The following is a 14,112-nucleotide window of genomic DNA, read 5'->3' as shown; positions in this document are numbered from 1 at the left end:
TCTCTCAACTCGAGTGTTTTGGCTAATATGACGATCAAATGACAGTTCAGGAATTATGAAATATTCTAGGGAAAAGAAAATTATTTTTGTAAGAATATTTCATATCAACCACGTCAGAAGTTGAATTCACGACCTCTTGCAAAGTTGTAAACGTGTTGACTATAAGACCAAAAGGCAGATACTATAGTTATAAAAAAAATGTAAATTTAAAAATTGTAAATTTGTTTTTTTTAATCAACCATTCATAGAAAAAAGTACAATTTATATCACGAAAGTGAATATGTATATGACAATTATTTTATATGTATCTGTACAAAAATGACAATAATAATATCTGTACTTTAGAGGATAAAACACAGGACTCCACTTTTTGACGTTTAGAAGTTAGAAATGCAAAAACTATCGCAATAAGTAATTTTATACCACGTGTGTCTACATTTGTCATAAAAATGCTTTTTTAAGCTGACGAAAATCAGTACCGATAAGAGCAGGTATAAAGGTCATAAAAACGTTAGTAAGATATTGTTTTAAATTTAATATTACAACCAGAATTATCTTTTAAAAAAAAAACAATTCTATAAAAAAAGGTTTCAACTAAAATATATAAATAATTATTTTTTTTACTATTACTGAAGGCATAATTTTACGTAGAAATAAATGAAAATGTCACAAAAATGTACGGGATTTAAAATGCTTGTATTTATTTTCAGAAACAAAAAATTAAAATTTTGCTTTGGCCACTTTCATGTTTAATTATTATTATATGTAAGTAGATCTGTATAGAATTTTAAAAAAACGTGTACTTTTTTTAAATTTATTAATAAAAAAAAAAAGTTTCATTCTTAGTCTTTTTTGAGATTCCAGAAACCTAAGTTTAGTCTTTTTTAACATAAATACATTTAAAAAACATTGTTTTAATCTAATTTATGTTTTCTTTTTTTTTATAATTGCGCGATTACAAACAATTATTCGTTTTAAAATGGCAAAATCATATGATTTCCTCATTTTGCGGGCGTTTTACCAGACTACAACGTGAATGTACATATACTTAATTAGTATGATTATATCATCATAAAAAATGCTTTTAATATATCAGAGTTTTATTATAATAATAATCTAATCTTCTTAAGTATGCCACAAATGATGATTGCCTTCGAATGCCTTCGATCGAATGAATCTCTCTATAAAATGAATTTTCCATGTTCTGTTCATCAATCAGATTGCATTATTCATCATTGTTTACATAAACTGTACCGTTTTACGATCCGTTATAACCGTGAACAAGCATACAAACATTTATTACTGCCTGAGAGTTGTACTATGTTTAATCAGAAAAGGATTGATTATCAATTAAAGGGAAGTAGGGTTCGCATCAAAAAGTGCAGAATTCTTGAAAACTTCAGTGCGAGCACGAGTCAACACAAATTGTTTCTTTCGTGAAGCCGAAACGAGTGCAAATAAAATTTTAATGTAATCAAAGAAAGATGAGATAGTTGTGTATGGGGTACAAAATAACATTTCGACCATACTAAAAGCACTCTAATCCCGCTTTGCATAAAAACATTTAAATGAGACCAGAAGTGGAGAAGTAGTGTCGCGTACTCCAGATCCTGGGCTCCGATTACGACGGGAAGATAACCGTTAAAGCAAATGTAATTATTTTTTTGAAAAATCTTTAATTACAGGTTTCTGAATAAGATACTTATTACTTATTAAGATACTATTTACGACTAACAGATAATGCCTCCGGAAATCTATAAATTTCGGTTGATAAAAATCGCAAGTACTCATTTCCTTATTAAATATATTTACGTATTTACAAATTCAAAAATAATTGATTTATTTAGATTTATTGAGACGTTTCAACTATGAGTTATGTTGATTTGGGATGAATAATGTAAGTAGAATAATAATAATGTAAAACAAAACGTTATTAAACAATAACACATCAGTAAAGAAAAAAAACAATTATGATTATAATTATTATTCTCTGAAATGAGGGTCAGTGCTATAGAAGCTTCTGACGTCACTGCGACCTGTAAAGAAGAATAACAAACAAACATAAACATTTAATATATACATAAAATAAACAACATTGACTGAAAAATCATTCAGAAATATGTTTACAGGTTGGAACGATCTAACTTATATGAAAGTTTTAAAGTAAAAAGTATAAAATATAATAACGATGACAAATAAAAAGCCGTGTGTTTTAATAAAAAAAAAACCAAACACGGAAATATGAAGTATCTATAACATTAACGACAACATTACATTTATTTGAAGAAATATATATATATATATATTTGTTTCTGCTAATAAACCAAAATACACATCGATGACATTATTTCCATATTCGTTGTATTACTGGCATAATCTTTAAAGTATTCCTTAAACCGAAAAATATATCGCTTCTACGCCAAAAAAAAATCGTCAACAACTCATCATTTTGCATTTAAAATGCCGAGAGTTATTTTTTTATATCTTTGCGAAATCATTTTAATTACAAACACATTATTATTACATTTTTTGTTCTTATCCACCAGAATATGGAAAGAGCATTAAATAATTTGAGTAATAACCGAATCCAGTTAATATGGGCACGGCCATTTTGATTACCTGTATATCCTATAATGCTGGGAACGCTGAAAGCCTAATGGAGTCGAGTTTCACTAAGTCGCGCAAGATATTTCGCATTATGAACAATCAATGCAGCTAAACAACAAGAAGCCTATACTAATATCTATTCACACAGTTTGTTGTAATTGTGACTACGGTTTCCTGTCCCTAATCGTAATTTGATTCGTGTAGCTACGGTTAATTATTTATAAGCTTTGTACTTCCATGGGTTCTTAACTCTTAAGTCTAAGTTCACGAACTTTTTAAGGTCAGCAAATGGCCCATCTGTGTTTAAATTAATGTCATTTGGCGAACGTCCAATGGTTTTTTGAACGATTCATCATTACTTTTGTCTGTTTTCCATACAAATAAATAAGATTATCAGACAACTAGAGCAGAAAACACATTTCAAATTCAAGATAATGGACTTTGTCCGTAAATAAATAAATAAATAAATAAATAAATAAGAGTCAGCTAAGGCCAATCGACAAACGTCAAGTACACATAATTATATCAATTTTAATATAGATAATAAATCGATTTTTTGCAATACAACAGGCCAGGAGGCGAAATGAGGAAGTTCAGTGGGTTCTTAAATATTTTTTTATTTATTAATAGACTATTAATTATTATAAAAAAAATATTTCAATGTATCGTTTTACCATCGCCACGATTTTGTATTTTTTTAACTACTCCACGCGTGACGTCACTAGTTCTCTTCATTGAGTTGTACTGATTGGAGAGTTGGCTTCCCGGAAACCAGAAATCTATCATAATACTCTATCGTTGGCTGATTTAGAAGAACTTTTGAAGTCAATTAAAGTAGTATTTTTTTTTTGCGTGCAAGAAAATATTTTTTTATCAAGTTTCCCGTAGCACTGAACTTTCTTAATTACACCTAAGCTTAAGAAAAAATAAATTTCATTGTTGTGATCTTTCCGGTGGGACAAACAAAAATCTTAGCCTAAATGTTTAGTCCTAAATTTTTAATTTGTAAGAATTTAAAACCTTCTAAAAGAAAGTATTCGTTGAATTATTACGTGTATTTGTGGATAAATAACTTTGTGGTATAGCGTAAAATTATCCACTGTTATTTTGTTTATACAAAATTAATAATTATAACTGGATTAAATGTACCTTTATCCAGAACTTTTCATATTAATCATCGCATTAGACCGTCAAATTAGACAGATTCGTTAAAAATCTCGTAAGATAAAATTACACCTGATCATGTGCACAATAGCGAAATTGATAAAATGGAGAAACGGGTGTATTCAGAATTCATAATTTCATTTTATGATAATATCAGTGTAAATTTAAATTGTCTACACGGTTTCAAGTGTGTATTATTAGAGAACTCAAGATGAACCGATACAATTGTCGGAAGCTTTTCACTCATAATACAATATATTTGCAATTTAAGAGTGTTGCGTGAGTGCTATTATATACTCGTATAAAGAAAATTCCAAGTTTTGGCATGAATGTTTAACTGGCGTGGATGATAATCATTTTGGATTAATAAGACGCATCGCTCTGCTCAGAGCTGTATCTGCATATTATCTTCTCCGTAATCGTAAATCCATTATGAGTCGCACTGTAGATTATGTTCTTATTACTTATGACTGTTGTGATTTATAAAAAGACGCATTTAGCACAATCTTCCAACTTAAGGCTGTAGTTTGGTAAAACGAACGCAAACTTAGGAAATCATACAATTTTGCCATTTTAAAACGAACACTTTCTTATAATCGCTCAAGAATAAAGAAAGAAAAAAAACATAAATTAGATTAAAACAATATTTTTTAAAGGTATTTCTGTTAAATAATATGCTTAAAACTTTTATGTAACTAAAATATAATTACTTTTAGACCGGCAGATTACGCCATTTCAAATTTAGACTAAACTAAGGTATCTGGAATCGCAATAAAGATTAAGTATTGAACTAAATTTTTCATATTTTTTTAAAGATAATAAATTAAACATGAAATTAGCAGAAGCCAAATTTTATTTATTTTATTTCGAAAAGAAATACAAGCATTTTAAATTACACAAATTTTTGTGACATTTCCTTTTATTTCTACTTAAAGTTATGCCTTCGGTAATACATTAAAAAAAAATGAAATACTTTAGTTAAAACCAGTTTTCATAGAATTGTATTCTCTTTTTTTGAAAAAAGAAGATAATTCTGACTGTAATATTCAATTAAAAACAATATCTTATTGACTTTTTTATGACCTTCAGACCAGCCCTTACCGAAAACAATTACTCTGGTCCAGGTTTAATAATATTTGTAAAAATAAAGAAAAAAACACAGTTTTTACTTAACCTCAATATCAAATACATAGATGGCGCTCCAAACGCGCTAGCGAAAGCTTTCCTTGTTTCATGACATATATACTAAAACCAAAAATGTCACCGATATGGATATTCGCTAATAAGCGGAATGGGGAATGTTGTAGAATTCTACATAAAAGTGGCCACTTGAACCCAACCTATGACAGGTCATAAGCCCTGTAAACGCTCGAATTTCCATAATCTTGAAACAAAAATTCTACCCATCTCTGTAGTGATATAAATAATAAAAACACAGTTGTTGTAGTTGTTTCTAGACACACAATTAAACAATGTTTTTTTATTCATACACGCTTTCGCATGTTTTTATTTAATAAACTTTTTACGAAAAATACTTTGTGAACTCTTTCTGTAAAAAACATGCCCCAAATACGGGATATCCCCCAGTAAGGACACATTCGTGGTGTTGTGGTTGGCAAGTTCGCCCACCATGCTTGAGGCCTCAGGTTTGATTCCTGATTGAAATATTGATTATAAAGATGTTTCCACACTAAATTTTACATTTTTTCTGGACTGGCACCGGAAACATAAGACTGGTTACTTTAACATCCTCGTAACAAAAATAAACAAGTGTAGCAATGCGGTGCCCTTTACACCACTGGGTGCAGATAGGGAAATTATGAGAAAGTATTTATTTATTTAATTGGTATCATCTGTTTTATAATTAATTAATAAAAATATTAACTATAGCTTAAAGATAGTTAGATTAGTGTGGATACCTGCATACATATATTTTGAATTGGGATAGTAATTTGATATCGATGCATCATACAAAAAATTAACAAAAGCATTACAAATGCAATTCTTTTTATTAATTATTGTCCATCAACGTGCAAACGGCTTTCTAGTTTTGAACCATTAAAAGCATTGCGAATTAATAAGCTTATATGTTAATTAGATACTTAATAAGTTATTTTTGCAAATATATTTTTCAATGTTGTACATCCGTATGTATGTACATGCAAACTTATCTATTACAAAACTTTAAAAAATAAATTTGTTCTCTCGAGTAACGCGAGTCTAGTAACACTACATCATAACACAATAGCGTCATTTTTAGTAATTTTTTTACATCATTCTCGTTGCGAAATACGTGATCGATTTGGCATTAGATTAGTTTAGATTGAAAATAAGAATAATTGATTTCTTTTACACAGCATGAACGTTTCATAACGACTCTTATGAGGTGTAATAACACGAAGTAATCATTTCATTCACGACATTCAAATGAAAAATTCATTCACTAATAATGCTATTTGGCAAGTTAAAAAAAACAATTAAACAATCAATTATGCTACTAAGTTAATAATTATGAGCATATACATGATGTGTACATAGATATATTGTTTATTTATTAATTTTGATTTAATGAATTTACGGACGGAGTCCATTTTAAACATATTGTCTAACGAAGGAGACAATTATAAATAGTAACATAAAACTATAAACGAAACGATAAATGAAAAACCAGGTTAAATAAATACGGGATCCAGGTTGATTGTAGGTGTAAGAAATTTATTTAATATTTTAATTATGTTTTGATTGATTAGTAATGTTTTTTAATTTACAAACAAAATAATTCAGATCCTAAAATTCGGTAACAAGTCTAATTATTCGGGGTAAAGACACCTCGAAAACATTTTTTTTTTTTTGATGACCGAGAAACAGAATTCCATTATTTCCAAGTTAACGTGAAGAAACAGTAACATAAACATATATTTTTTTGCAACCTGAATAAAATAGGTAGCTTCACGCAATTTGAGTATGGACTTTTATATTTTTTGCAAATTACACATAATATGCGATATACGCGTATCTAGAGATATAATTATACTAAGAGATCTCTATTTTTAAAAACTTGTAACCACAGAGAAAAGCGTTCACTTCCTTATAGATGTGAAACGTCAAGTTCTCGGAGTGTAGTTAGAGTAGATTTTCTTTTGCACAATCACACAATTATTCAGAATGCGTAAAATGACCTACATATACATTCTAACGCGTATGCCTAGCTATTCAGTGGAAAATCAGTCTAACTGCAGCGTAGTACTAGAATTACTGGACTTCTTACTTCATTATGTATGTAGACTTCTGATTATCAGAATTAAAAACTCATAACTCGTACCAATACTATGCAGATGAATTATCGACTATAAAAAGTATGCAACGTACTCGACACCGGATGGTTGTACCAGAAAAGAATAATCTCAACGATCATTAGAAGAAATTATATCCCAAATAAAGATAAATTACATTTTACAGTATCACAGGTATCAATTATATTCTTAAGGCTAGATTATTATTGATTTATTTATTTATTTACATACATAAGATTATTGTAGATTATTTGAGACGTAAGTCCCAACTCCATGGGACTAAAAGTCCTGTATTAAGATGGGACTAGCAATTAGTTCACACAGATACATGAGTCTATCACCACAAATTGAGGATAAGAACATAAAAAATAACTTTAAAAGAAAACATTTGTATGGCACATCAATATGGTAAACTCCATCCCACTAAGGAAAATCCAGCCCTTAACTCCTTTCTTGAAAATAGTTTTTGTCCTTGATAGCTTAATACTCTCTCCCAAAACATTGAACACTCTCGGTGCGATAAATGATAGATGTCTCTAAGCAAAAATCGTACGGGTTTTGGGTATGACATAATTTATGCTCTGGGAAAACCTCGTACGGACATTTAGCTGATACCTCTCCTTATTGTTCGACCAGAAGTGTGCTTCTTGTGGTGGTACAGTTGTCTCATATTCAGCACCTTCGTGTACTGAAAGAACTGTTCTGACTGTTGGAGGGCGCTGAAATATTATTCTCAATAACAATTTATGTGAAATTATGAGAGGCTTTAAAAAGGATACCGCACAACTCCCCCAGCCAGTTATTCCATAGGTTGCAGTGGATTGAAACAGAGCAAAGTACGCACTCCTGAGAGTACCAATATCCAGAATGTCTCCAAGAGAGCAGAAAATATGGTATATTAGTTCGATTTTATATGATGGATTGAGGAGCAACTAATAAAACGCCCATCTTTTGTAATTTCAGAAAATACTCAATATTTTAATTTTTGCAAGGTAAGTATAATATTTTTAAAACTTGAACATCTACATATTACGTGAGCTGTAGATTTTATGTTAAGATACTGTTTCAAAGTCGTTGAATTTTTAACGATATTTCAAGACCCGTTACTTAATGATATATTTGTCTGACTGTCTCGTCCTCACGCACATTTCTCGTTGATATATTAAGACATTTAAAAAGAAAAAAAAAACAGATGATCTTTTAAGAAGCTGATGACATGAGCTCATTAAACAGGGCGTCTAGTTGTAAATAATTTATAATGTACAAATACGTTTATTTCTCTGCGTGTAAAAAAATATTCATATAACAATAAATTTACTAATTATTTAGTATTTAAAATTGCCCCTAAAAGTGAAATATTTGGGTAAATCAGAATCAAATATTGAATTTTAATTTTAAAAACAAGAAAAACGCATTGAATAATTCCGTATCACTGTCTAATAATTCTGGCCCACTATAAAAAACACTAAAACAAAACATTAAAAAAAAAATCGCAGCGTGAATTATTTCACGTTCTTGTTTAAAATTTCGCAAATTGTTTAAAAAAAAACAAAATAAGGCAATAATTGAAATATTTTAGTTAAATTTTTCTAGCATTTAAGTACCTATGGCATTTTTTATTATTTTATTTTTTACTTGTGCATATATCAAACAAATAAAAGTAATGAATTCGCATGAGATTAAAGAAAAGTGACCATATATATATGTATATTTATGATTTATTTATTAACACAAACTAAATTATTACATAAATTTTTTTGTACCCTTTGCCCAGCTAGCAAGAATACATACCTCGTTCCAAGCTAGGCAATTACATTTTAATACATAATAAATATTTACCAATTAAAAGAAACAAATTAAATATAAACTTACTTACACACATATATTCATATATACATATGCATACACGCATACATACATACTTACATACATACATAAACAATAAACATACATACATACATACATACATACACACATACATACATACATATATGGAATACCATTTTGTTTTTTAATAAATAAAACCGTTTTACAAATTAGAGACTTTTAAAAGTAACCGTGTTAAGTCATATATTTTTGCTGAATTCAGAAATAACTTTACAATTTTAATGTGAATTTAAATTGTCGAAATTGTTAAGAAATGAAAACAACAATAAGGTAGCCATTTATGGAAAAGGTACTAAAATATGAAACATTAGAATAAGGCATAAAGTTAATTTTCTTGATTAAACAAAATATTATTTATATTTAAAGAGATCGGGGAAACTTGTGGATGGAATGAGAATGAGAAAAAAAATGTATTTTATCGTGTCATGAACTGTTCGTTCGAAAGAAATTATGGTATTGCATTATATTTAATTTGCTCAAAAACAATTTTATTAAAGAAGCCTTGAACTAACCTTTGAAATTTATTTTTGAAAGAACTAGATGTACCCTCAATTGATTACATCTTTAAAAAATCATCTATTATACAAACATTCAAAGAAAAAACCCACTAACTTACGAAATTTTCTAAACCCTAGATATTCAATTAATTTGTTCATTTATTTTACTAAAACAAACAGTCAACAATGATATAATAATATAAAAAGGATACGGTTTAAAGACTGATTAGAAAAGTTTCTAAATAAAAATCATACATATTATATTGTGGTACAACAAAAGTATGTGTTTGTGTGTATTTGTACAAGAGTAAGTGTAGAGGTGTGTATTTGTGTGGGAGTAAGTGTTCAGGTTTGTGTAAGCGTGAGAATCATTAAAAAGCAAGTGGGAACGTATCGCAGCCAGAAAGAATGAGTCTTAATTTATTTTGAAAAAATAAGTAATTATTTTATTAATTTTACACATATCAAATACAACTGCGGCTTTAAATCATTATTCCTATGTTGGAAAAAACACTTAAATAATCTTCCAGAATTCTTAAATCAATACCAAAACGTTTCAATCTAAATTTAAAAAACACATGAAACCCACCCTATCCTGAACTCCATACAGTAAAAAAAAAATGTATCTTTTAGAATATAATACCTTATTTTCAGGAACATGTTTTAGATAATAAAAATTAAAGGTAAATAAAATTTAATAAATAAATAAAAATTGATATAAAACGAACTCCCTCTGTAGGCAGGAAGATTTGACTATATTATAGAGGTAGAAACGTTATTATTAATTATGTTTGTACAAATTTTTAAAAATTGTATACGTATTTAGGAAACATTTTTTTTAATAAACATTAAAAAAAATATTAGCTGTACTATTCCGTATTAAAGTTTATTCACTTTCCTCTGATGAAATTTCAAATCAATTTAACATAAAAGTAGAAAATTAATAATCCGACATTGGTAACAGTCGTCGGCACTACGACGATTCGATAGACAAGCCGCCTAATTACCATTGTATCTATGAATCTGGAATCTAAAAACTAGTAACCGTTCTACTCAGATCTGTTCACAATGTAACGTGAGTCATTAAGTCTGCGGAAGTATTAGAAATGAGATCGCTAACCGAGACTGATAATAACTCTAGCAGGTATGTGTTGCGGCGTCACTGGAGCGGATACAACGCCCCATACTCTCGTGTTGGTGATGGATGCAATATTCACTGCGGTTTTGGTATCGGCCACTGGCCACTAGCTACTGGCCGCTGTATTCGCCATCACTCCTCTTCCCGCACAGCATCGGTAAATAAAATGCAACATATCCCGATCGTCTGTTACTCAGATGTCAGTTCGGGAACAATGACGTATTACAGCTCAAAGAACCTTTAAAACATACAATATTTCACGTCCATCTTGCCAGGATTCGAACCCAGGAGCTCAGGAATGGTAGGCGAACGCTTAAATCACTACACAATGTGGTGGACTTATCTCCACTCGATTTTCTTGTTAAGGATTTTTATCTCAGACTTGCCATCGAGCCAAAAGCTCGTTCATGATTCTGGTTCTACTTCACACACAAAACTGGATTCTTCTGTCCAACACAGTTATATTTATTATAACGAGAAAGTTCAGTGGTTTTAAAAAATAAGTGATTTCCTAATAGACTATGGGCCTTACTTATAAACCTGTTATTATAAAAAGTTATTCCTTCGAATAGTAGTGATTTTTTTTTAAATTTTGAAATAACTCCGCGTGTTTCCTTCAGAAAGTTATCCTGATAGGTGGGTTGGCTTCCAGGAAACCGGATATCTATCGCAACACTATATCATTGATTGATTCGGAAGAACTAGGTACGTCGTTTACAGTTCGATTTATTTATTTTTTCATGCATTTTAAAGAAACTTCGCCGTACAATTTAATGCTCTAATTTTTATCGCGCGTAGGATAACATTTTTATATGCTATTTCCCGTATCACTGAACTTCCTAATTATCAACAGTAAATATATTGAACAATAGTTCATTACAGGAAGTATTCCATACAAGGTCATTGGGTCTAACAACATTTATGCGGATATTAAATGGAATGCGCGAAATCACTTCCATGTAAATCTGAAAACTACTGAAAGTAATGAGCCCCTGTGAATAATTCATTAGGTTTGTTCATTAATTTTCTTCCGTTAACTCGATACCACTATATTCAACTTTTACAAATCATGTAAGTCATTGTTAGACGTAGTGCCGCGGAACTGTTTTTCAATGCTTTGTAAAAAAAGTCAAATGCGAATGTGGTTAATTAACTATTTAAAATGTAAGAAGCATAGAAATAATCAAAATCGCTTCAAATTTATACAGGTACATTATATGAGAAAAATATAATGAGTTTAAACCAAAGTTTAGCCTATGAGTGAACACGTACTTATGGTTTTTCAGGGCTAACCGCGAAACTTTAGGTGAACATTTTTTACATTGCACTTTTAAAAATACACTTCTTTCATTTTTTAATTTAGATTAAAAACGTATTTTCGTAAACGTACGCTTCTACAATAGAATACTCGACTTGATGTCCTTATTATGACGGACAATAAATTCATAATTTTCATAATAAGCGTACTTAAAAAAAGGCTTATTATGGACAGGAGTACATGGAAGATATGGAACTAATAGAATCATTTTATTTGTGTTAGTTTATTTGATTATTTTTGGTTATTATGACGGACAATAAATTCATAATTTTCATAATAAGCGTACTTAAAAAAAGGCTTATTATGGACAGGAGTACATGGAAGATATGGAACTAATAGAATCATTTTATTTGTGTTAGTTTATTTGATTATTTTTGGTTATTATGACGGACAATAAATTCATAATTTTCATAATAAGCGTACTTAAAAAAAAAGGCTTTTTATGGACAGGAGTACATGGAAGATATGGAACTAATAGAATCATTTTATTTGTGTTAGTTTATTTGATTATTTTTGGAATGTGTAGTTATTTATTGAAAACTGACTATCTCTTTGTGTTGTTTTGTTTATTTATTTATATATTGACTTTCAATAAGCGTATAAATTATACCTATATTGAAGAAAAAAATAATATTTAACCAACCAAGCTATACGCACCGGTGCGGGATACGTAAGGGACTGCGTAGGGGTTTGTGCAGGTGGAGGGTATGCTAGTTCAAGACATTAAGAATTGTCTACATTTTACAAATATACTAACTCATTTTTTCATAAAAAAACGAGTTTTTGAAAAAAATATATTTGCATGAAGAATGTTTCTCTGAAGTTTCGCGGTCTGGTCACTAGGTACGTATAGAGTAACGCTTTCGTAATTTTAAATCTAGAGGATATGCGGTCGAGGAGCAGTTTGATGAATAGGTATTTGAATATAGTTTTTCTGTCACCTGCCCAAATAACACTGTGCAAAAAAGACAACCGCTCGTCGGCAAAGACAAATCGAGGTCTCGTTTTCCGTTTTTCGCACCCCGAAATTGATTGATTTTTATTTTGTTTATAAGAAAAGTATCAAAAAGAAATTCACTGTTTCGGCTATATTCCTTTTTTTCAAAAATACTTAACGTGTTTGGCGGCAAATAAAGACGGCAAATAAAACAAGGCACATTTATGGGTTTTTGGATGGTTCTAGCTCCTATAAAATACTATTTATTAAAGACAACAAAAAATAGAGACACGCCAACGGTGTGTAAAAAATGTGGAAAAAGTGTATAAAAAATTAATTGCTTTAGTACCATAATCTAGGTAGAAAATATAGGAATACGTTTGAATAGAGAAAAAGTCAGACCGCTCACCCTCTTAAGGACGTGTTTTAAAGGACCGTAGAATTTAACACACTGGAAATTATTTAAAAAAAATACTTTTAAAGTATGGGATAGTCTTATGTTTAATGTCTTTCAGGACTGCTTGCACAGTGAAAAACCTCGTAAGCTGTACACTTCGGAAAAGTTAAGAAAAGGAAAGGTTTTTCAAAGAAATATTTGGATATATGATTTACCCAAATGATAAAATTTTTGAACCAATTTTTTTGCAGTCGTAAATAACAGTATTCGAAAATGGGAAAAAATTTGGGGTAGAGTGTGGTTTAAACCTCGGACCTCCTGATCCGAGTCTATGATACTGCTTACGGGACCATAACCCGTTTCTTTGTTTACATTCTATCTGCGTAATCGGCCAATTTAAGCCTGAAGACAGACAACCCTGTTTTATTTATAAATATTTTTTTAAACGAATAAAAGTGTCTTTGGTGGAAAACATCATTTGTATGAGCCAAATTGATAAGAAAATGTATTTTTTTTAAAATAAATTGCATTTGTTTAAAATCAGACAGGCGCGGGATAATTTAATGCTGATAAGGCTAAAAAATAACAATATCGGGTATGACAAAACTCGGTCACTGAAAAATATTTTAAATGGTATTAAAACACAAATTATGTTTGCCGATAGTCGAAGATTGCTATGTAAGTTAGACGTATCTTACACTCACTTAGAAGGTTACAAAAATTCTTACCCATTAATACTAAATGCATTCTCGTAAAGCATTACTACTACTCATTCTAGATTACGCTGATGTTTCATGACTGATTTAAGCTGTGAGCAACTCGATAAACTTGAAGCACTTCAGAATATATGCATAATGTATATTTTTGGTTTTAG

At 29.8% G+C, this 14,112-nt stretch overlaps 1 protein-coding gene across 7 annotated transcripts in view; it reads right to left on the bottom strand.

Annotated features, from left to right (window-relative positions):
* The window catches only part of LOC148279403 (uncharacterized), a 197,390-nt gene that overhangs the window by 91,129 nt on the left and 92,149 nt on the right, over positions 1 to 14,112 (bottom strand). The gene's annotated exons all lie outside the window — the stretch shown is intronic.

The sequence above is a fragment of the Micrasema longulum genome, unplaced genomic scaffold (assembly GCF_059751315.1).
Source record: "Micrasema longulum isolate JH-2025_06_02 unplaced genomic scaffold, ASM5975131v1 h1tg000725l, whole genome shotgun sequence".
Lineage (NCBI taxonomy): Eukaryota > Metazoa > Arthropoda > Insecta > Trichoptera > Brachycentridae > Micrasema > Micrasema longulum.
The sequence above is the reverse complement of the archived record's forward strand: the minus strand, read 5'-3'. Positions and strand labels throughout refer to the sequence as shown.